The sequence below is a fragment of the Staurois parvus genome, unplaced genomic scaffold, assembly GCF_062004578.1.
Source record: "Staurois parvus isolate SC_StPar_1 unplaced genomic scaffold, SC_StPar_1.0 ptg000484l, whole genome shotgun sequence".
Classification (NCBI taxonomy): domain Eukaryota; kingdom Metazoa; phylum Chordata; class Amphibia; order Anura; family Ranidae; genus Staurois; species Staurois parvus.
This window is the reverse complement of record NW_028318280.1, coordinates 860,862-868,064: the sequence shown is the minus strand read 5'-3', so window position 1 is coordinate 868,064 and position 7,203 is coordinate 860,862.

The following is a 7,203-nucleotide window of genomic DNA, read 5'->3' as shown; positions in this document are numbered from 1 at the left end:
CTTGGAACTTCATCTTCAACTGATGAGTGAGTTTGGATTCTTCACTTACTTCCTTAGCAACATCATTGGGTGGGTCCTCCTTGAGGACTGATCGGCTCTCATGAACTGAATACTGTGAACCCTTGGATCTTCATCTTCAGCTGATGAGTGAGTTTGGATTCTTCACTTACTTCCTTAGCAACATCATTGGGTGGGTCCTCCTTGAGGACTGATCGGCTCTCATGAACAGAATACTGTGAACCCTTGGAACTTCATCTTCAACTGATGAGTGAGTTTGGATTCTTCACTTACTTTCTTAGCAACATCATTGGGTGGGTCCTCCTTGAGGACTGATTGGCTCTCATGAACAGAATACTGTGAACCCTTGGATCTTCATCTTCAACTGATGAGTGGGTTTGGGTTCTTGCTCTATGTCCTTAGCAGCATCATTGGGTGGTTCTTCCACAAGGCTGAATGCCACTCATGAACTGATGAGTGAGTTTGAGTTCTTCCCCTACTTCCTTAGCAGCATCATTGGGTGGGACCTCCTTGAGGACTGATCAGCTCTCTGTGAACCCTTGGGTCTTCATGTTTGAAAAACAGGCTATACATACAATACGTTTCCCTTTAGTCTATATTCAAGTTCAGTGACTTCATGAATGCTTCCTTTACTTCCTTAGCAGCATCGTTGGGCAGTTCTTCCATGAGGACTAAACAGCACTCATCAACTGATGAGTGGGTTTGGGTTCTTGCTCTATGTCCTTAGCAGCATCATTTGGTGTTTCTTCCTTAGGTTCCTCTTTGAGGACTGAATGGCTCTCATGAACTGAATACTGTGAACCCTTGGAACTTAATTTTTTAAAAACACCTTATACTGTACATAAATTTTTTCCTGCAGTCTGTATGCAAGTTTGGATTCTTCTTCTACTTCCTTAGCAGCATCATTGGCTGGTTCTTCCACAAGGACTGATCGCCACTCATGAACTGATGAGTGAGTTTGGGTTCTTCCTTTACTTCCTTAGCAGCATCATTGGGTGGGTCGTCCTTGAGGACTGATCGGCTCTCATGAACTGAATACTGTGAACCCTCGGATATTCATGGTTGGAAAACAGCCTATACGTACAATATGTTTCCTGTAGTCTATATTCAAGTTCAGTGACTTCATGAGTGCTTCCTTTACTTCCTTAGCAGCATCATTGGGCGGTTCTTCGATGAGGACTAAACAGCACTTATCAACTGATGAGTAGGTTTCGATTCTTCCTTTACGTCCTTAGCAGCATCATTGGGTGTTTCTTCCTTAGGTTACTCTTTGAGGACTGAATGGCTCTCATGAACTGAATAATGTGAACCCTTGGATCTTCATTTTTGAAAAACACCTTATAAGGTACATACATTTTTTCCTGCAGTCTATATGCAAGTTTGTGTTCTTCTTCTACTCCCTTAGCAGCATCATTGGGTGGTTCTTCCACAAGGACTGATCACCACTCATGAACTGATGAGCGAGTTTGGGTTCTTCTTTTACTTCATTAGCTGCATCATTGGGTGGGTCCTCCTTGAGGACTAATAGGCTGTCATGAATTGAATACTGTGAACCCCTGGATCTTCATTTTTGAAAAATAGCCTGTACATACGTTTCCTGTAGTCTATATTCAAGTTCAGTGACTTCATGAGTTCTTCCTCTACTCTCACCACTACCAGTAAAGCCACACTTGGATCATTATTTTTGAAAAACTCCTTATACATACATTTTTTCCTGCAGTCTGTATGCAAGTTTGGATTCTTCTTCTACTTCCTTAGTAGCATCATTGGGTGGTTCTTCCACAAGGACTGATCGCCACTCATGAACTGATGAGTGAGTTTGGGTTCTTCCTTTACTTCCTAAGCTGCATCATTGGGTGGGTCCTCCTTGAGGACTGATCAGCTCTCATGAACTGAATACTGTGAACCCCTGGATCTTCATGTTTGAAAAACAGCCTGTACATACAATATGTTTCCTGTAGTCTATATTCAAGTTCAGTGACTTCATGAGTGCTTCCTTTACTTCCTTAGCAGCATCATTGGACGGTTCTTCCATGAGGACTAAACAGCACTTATCAACTGATGAGTGGGTTTTGATTCTTCCTTTACGCCCTTAGCAGCATCATTGGGTGTTTCTTCCTTAGGTTCCTCTTTGAGGACTGAATGGCTCTCATGAACTGAATAATGTGAACCATTGAATCTTTATTTTTGAAAAACACCTTATACTCTACATACATTTTTTCCTCCAGTCTATATGCAAGTTTGGGTTCTTCTTCTACTTCCTTAGCAGCATCATTGGGTGGTTCTTCCATGAGGACTGAATGCCACTCATGAACTGATGAGTGAGTTTGGCTTCTTGCTTTACTAACTTAGCTGCATCATTGGGTGGGTCCTCCTTGAGGACTGATCGGCTCTCATGAACTGAATACTGTGAACCCTTGGATCTTCATGTTTGAAAAACAGCCTATAGATACAATATGTTTCCTGTAGTCTATATTGAAGTTCAGTGACTTCATGAGTGCTTCCTTTACTTCCTTAGCAGCATCGTTGGGCGGTTCTTCCATGAGGACTAAACAGCACTTATCAATTGATGAGTGGGTTTGGGGTCTTGCTCTACATCCTTAGCAGCATCATTGGGTGTTTCTTCCTTAGGTTCCTCTTTGAGGACTGAATGACTCTCAAGAACTGAATACTGTGAACCCTTGAATCTTCATATTTAAAAAACACCTTATAAGGTACATACATTTTTTCCTGCAGTCTATATGCAAGTCTGTGTTCTTCTTCTACTTCCTTAGCAGCATCATTTGGTGGTTCTTCCACGAGGACTGAACGCCACTCTTGAACTGATGAGTGACTCTGGGTTCTTCTTTTACTTCATTAGCTGCATCATTAGGTGGGTCCTCCTTGAGGAATGATCGGCTCTCATGAACTGAATACTGTGAACCCTTGGATCTTCATTTTTGAAAAATAGCCTATACATACAATATGTTTCCTGTAGTCTATATTCAAGTTCAGTGACTTCATGAGTTCTTCCTCTACTCTCACCACTACCAGTAAAGCCACCCTTGGATCATCATTTTTGAAAAACTCCTTATACATACATTTTTTCCTGCAGTCTGTATGCAAGTTTGCGTTCTTTGTCTACTTCCTTAGTAGCATCATTGGGTGGTTCTTCCACGAGGACTGATCGCCACTCATGAACAGATGAGTGAGTTTGGGTTCTTGCTTTACTTCCTAAGCTGCATCATTGGGTGGGTCCTCCTTGAGGACTGATCAGATCTCATGAACTGAATACTGTGAACCCTTGGATCTTCATGTTTGAAAAACAGCCTATACGTACAATATGTTTCCTGTAGTCTATATTCAAGTTCAGTGACTTCATGAGTGCTTCCTTTACTTCCTTAGCAGCATCATTAGGTGGTTCTTCCATGAGGACTAAACAGCACTCATCAACTGATGAGTGGGTTTGGGTTCTTGCTCTATGTCCTTAGCAGCATCATTGGGTGTTTCTTCCTTAGGTTCCTCTTTGAGGACTGAATGGCTCTCATGAACTGAATACTGTGAACCCTTGGATCTTCATTTTTGAAAAACACCTTATACTCTACATACATTTTTTCCTCCAGTCTATATGCAAGTTTGTGTTCTTCTTCTACTTCCTTAGTAGCATCATTGGGTGGTTCTTCCATGAGGACTGAATGCCACTCATGAACTGATGAATGAGTTTGGCTTCTTGCTTTACTAACTTAGCTGCATCATTGGGTGGGTCCTCCTTGAGGACTGATCGGCTCTCATGAACTGAATACTGTGAACCCTTGGATCTTCATGTTTGAAAAACAGCCTATAGATACAATATGTTTCTTGTAGTCTATATTGAAGTTCAGTGACTTCATGAGTGCTTCCTTTACTTTCTTAGCAGCATCGTTGGGCGGTTCTTCCATGAGGACTAAACAGCACTTATCAATTGATGAGTGGGTTTGGGTTCTTGCTCTACATCCTTAGCAGCATCATTGGGTGTTTCTTCCTTAGGTTCCTCTTTGAGGACTGAATGGCTCTCATGAACTGAATAATGTGAACCCTTGGATCTTCATTTTTGAAAAACACCTTATACTCTACATACATTTTTTCCTCCAGTCTATATGCAAGTTTGTGTTCTTCTTCTACTTCCTTAGCAGCATCATTGGGTGGTTCTTCCAGGAGGACTGAACGCCACTCTTGAACTGATGAGTGACTCTGGGTTCTTCTTTTACTTCATTAGCTGCATCATTGGGTGGGTCCTCCTTGAGGAATGATCGGCTCTCATGAACTGAATACTGGGAACCCTTGGATCTTAATTTTTGAAAAATAGCCTGTACATACAATATGTTTCCTGTAGTCTATATTCAAGTTCAGTGACTTCATGAGTTCTTCCTCTACTCTCACCACTACCAGTAAAGCCACCCTTGGATCATCATTTTTGAAAAACTCCTTATACATACATTTTTTCCTGCAGTCTGTATGCAAGTTCACGTTCTTTGTCTACTTCCTTAGTAGCATCATTGGGTGGTTCTTCCACGAGGACTGATCGCCACTCATGAACAGATGAGTGAGTTTGGGTTCTTGCTTTACTTCCTAAGCTGCATCATTGGGTGGGTCCTCCTTGAGGACTGATCAGATCTCATGAACTGAATACTGTGAACCCCTGGATCTTCATGTTTGAAAAACAGCCTATACATATAATATGTTTCCTGTAGTCTATATTCAAGTTCAGTGACTTCATGAGTGCTTCCTTTACTTCCTTAGCAGCATCATTAGGTGGTTCTTCCATGAGGACTAAACAGCACTCATCAACTGATGAGTGGGTTTGGGTTCTTGCTCTATGTCCTTAGCAGCATCATTGGGTGTTTCTTCCTTAGGTTCCTCTTTGAGGACTGAATGGCTCTCATGAACTGAATTCTGTGAACCCTTGGATCTTCATTTTTGAAAAACACCTTATACTCTACATACATTTTTTCCTGCAGACTATATGAAAGTTTTGGTTCTTCTTCTACTTCCTTAGCAGAATCATTGGGTGGTTCTTCGATGAGGGCTGAACGCCACCCATGAACTGATGAGTGAGTTTGGGTTCTTCCTTTACTTCCTTAGCTGCATCATTGGGTGAGTCCTCTCATGAACTGAATACTGTGAACCCTTGGATCTTCATTTTTAAAAAATAGCCTGTACATACGTTTCCTGTAGTCTATATTCAAGTTCAATTACTTCACAAGTTCTTCCTCTACTCTCACCACTACCAGTAAAGCCACCCTTGGATCATCATTTTTGAAAAACTCCTTATACATACATTTTTTTCCTGCAGTTTGAATGCAAGTTTGGGTTCTTCTTCTACTTCCTTAGCAGCATAATTGGGTGGTTCTTCCATGAGGACTGATCACCACTCATGAACTGATGAGAGAGTTTGGGTTCTTCCTTTACTTCCTTAGCTGAATCATTGGGTGGGTCCTCCATTAGGCCTGATCACCACTCATGAACTGATGAGTGAGTTTGGGTTCTTCCTTTACTTCCTTAGCTGCATCATTGGGTGGGTCCTCCATTAGGCCTGAGCGGCTCTTATGAACTGAAAACTGTGAACCCTTGGATCTTCATTTTTTAAAAAAAAGTAAGTTACAATCACTACCTGCCTGATTATTTGCCTGATTACCAAAACTCTTACAGTGAAAAATCTCCCTAACAAGGAGACAGGTAGCAATTAAATCTGACAAAAGCATCCTAATTAGAAAGCCCAGCACTGTCATCTCACTTTTCAACCACCTCTCTCTTCTTGAAAATCCATATGCTGTAGCAGAGGGGAGGGATTGCACTCTTCCTCGTTGAGTTTGTGGTGGATAGCTCTAAATCAGATCAAATTACAGGCTATTCACAAAAAAACAGTAAACTACTCAAGTGGAAGATTGAAAACAGCCTTAAGTGTGTCCCCTGCTGGCTGCAAGTGGTATAAATAAAATAATCATTCGCAATGTTTTTTTCCCAATTAAAGATATATTTTAAAATATGTATTTTCTAGTCCTCAGTATAATAAATACGTTACACACTATACAGTATGCTTCTTGCATAGCACATGGAATTCTTGGGGAAATGTTTTCAATAGTTTTTTGATTTAACCTTCCAGCTTTGCTTGCTCTTTGGACAATTTTGTGAACATTGTAAAAAGAAAGCGAAGGTCTAACGGGGTTCCCCGGGCGATGGTGGTGGTATAATTCTTGTCTAGTATTAGACCCTGGTATAGTCTAGGCCAGGGCTTCTCAACCAGGGTTCCCTAAGGTTCCTCCAGAGATTGCTAGGGGTTCCTTGATCAATGAGCAATTTCTGCCCCTCAGATAAAATCTCACTGACACCATTGATCCTATTAACTACCTGTAAGGAGGGAATTCTTCCCAATGACCACAATCATAAGGGACATTCTTCCCACTGACCACCAATGTAAGGGACATTCTTCCCACTGACCACCAATGTAAGGGACATTCTTCCCACTGACCACCAATGTAAGGGACATTCTTCCCACTGACCACCAATGTAAGGGACATTCTTCCCACTGACCCCCAATGTAAGGGACATTCTTCCCACTGATCACCAATGTAAGGGACATTCTTCCCACTGACCCCCAATGTAAGGGACATTCTTCCCACCGACCTCCAATGTAAGGGACATTCTTCCCACCGACCTCCAATGTAAGGGACATTCTTCCCACCGACCTCCAATGTAAGGGACATTCTTCCCACCGACCTCCAATGTAAGGGACATTCTTCCCACTGACCCCCAATGTAAGGGACATTCTTCCCACTGATCCCCAATGTAAGGGACATTCTTCCCACTGATCCCCAATGTACGGGACATTCTTCGCACTGACCACCAATGTAAGGGACATTCTTCCCCCTGACCACCAATGTAAGGGACATTCTTCCCACTGACCCCCAATGTAAGGGACATTCTTCCCACTGACCACCAATGTAAGGGACATTCTTACCACTGACCACTAACGTAAGGGACATTCTTCCCACTGATCACCAATGTAAGGAGCATTCTTCCCACTGACCCCCAATGTAAGGGACATTCTTCTCACTGACCCCCAATGTAAGGGACATTCTTCCCACTGACCACCAATGTAAGGAGCATTCCTCCCACTGACCACCAATGTAAGGGACATTCTTCCCACTGATCACCAATGTAAGGGAC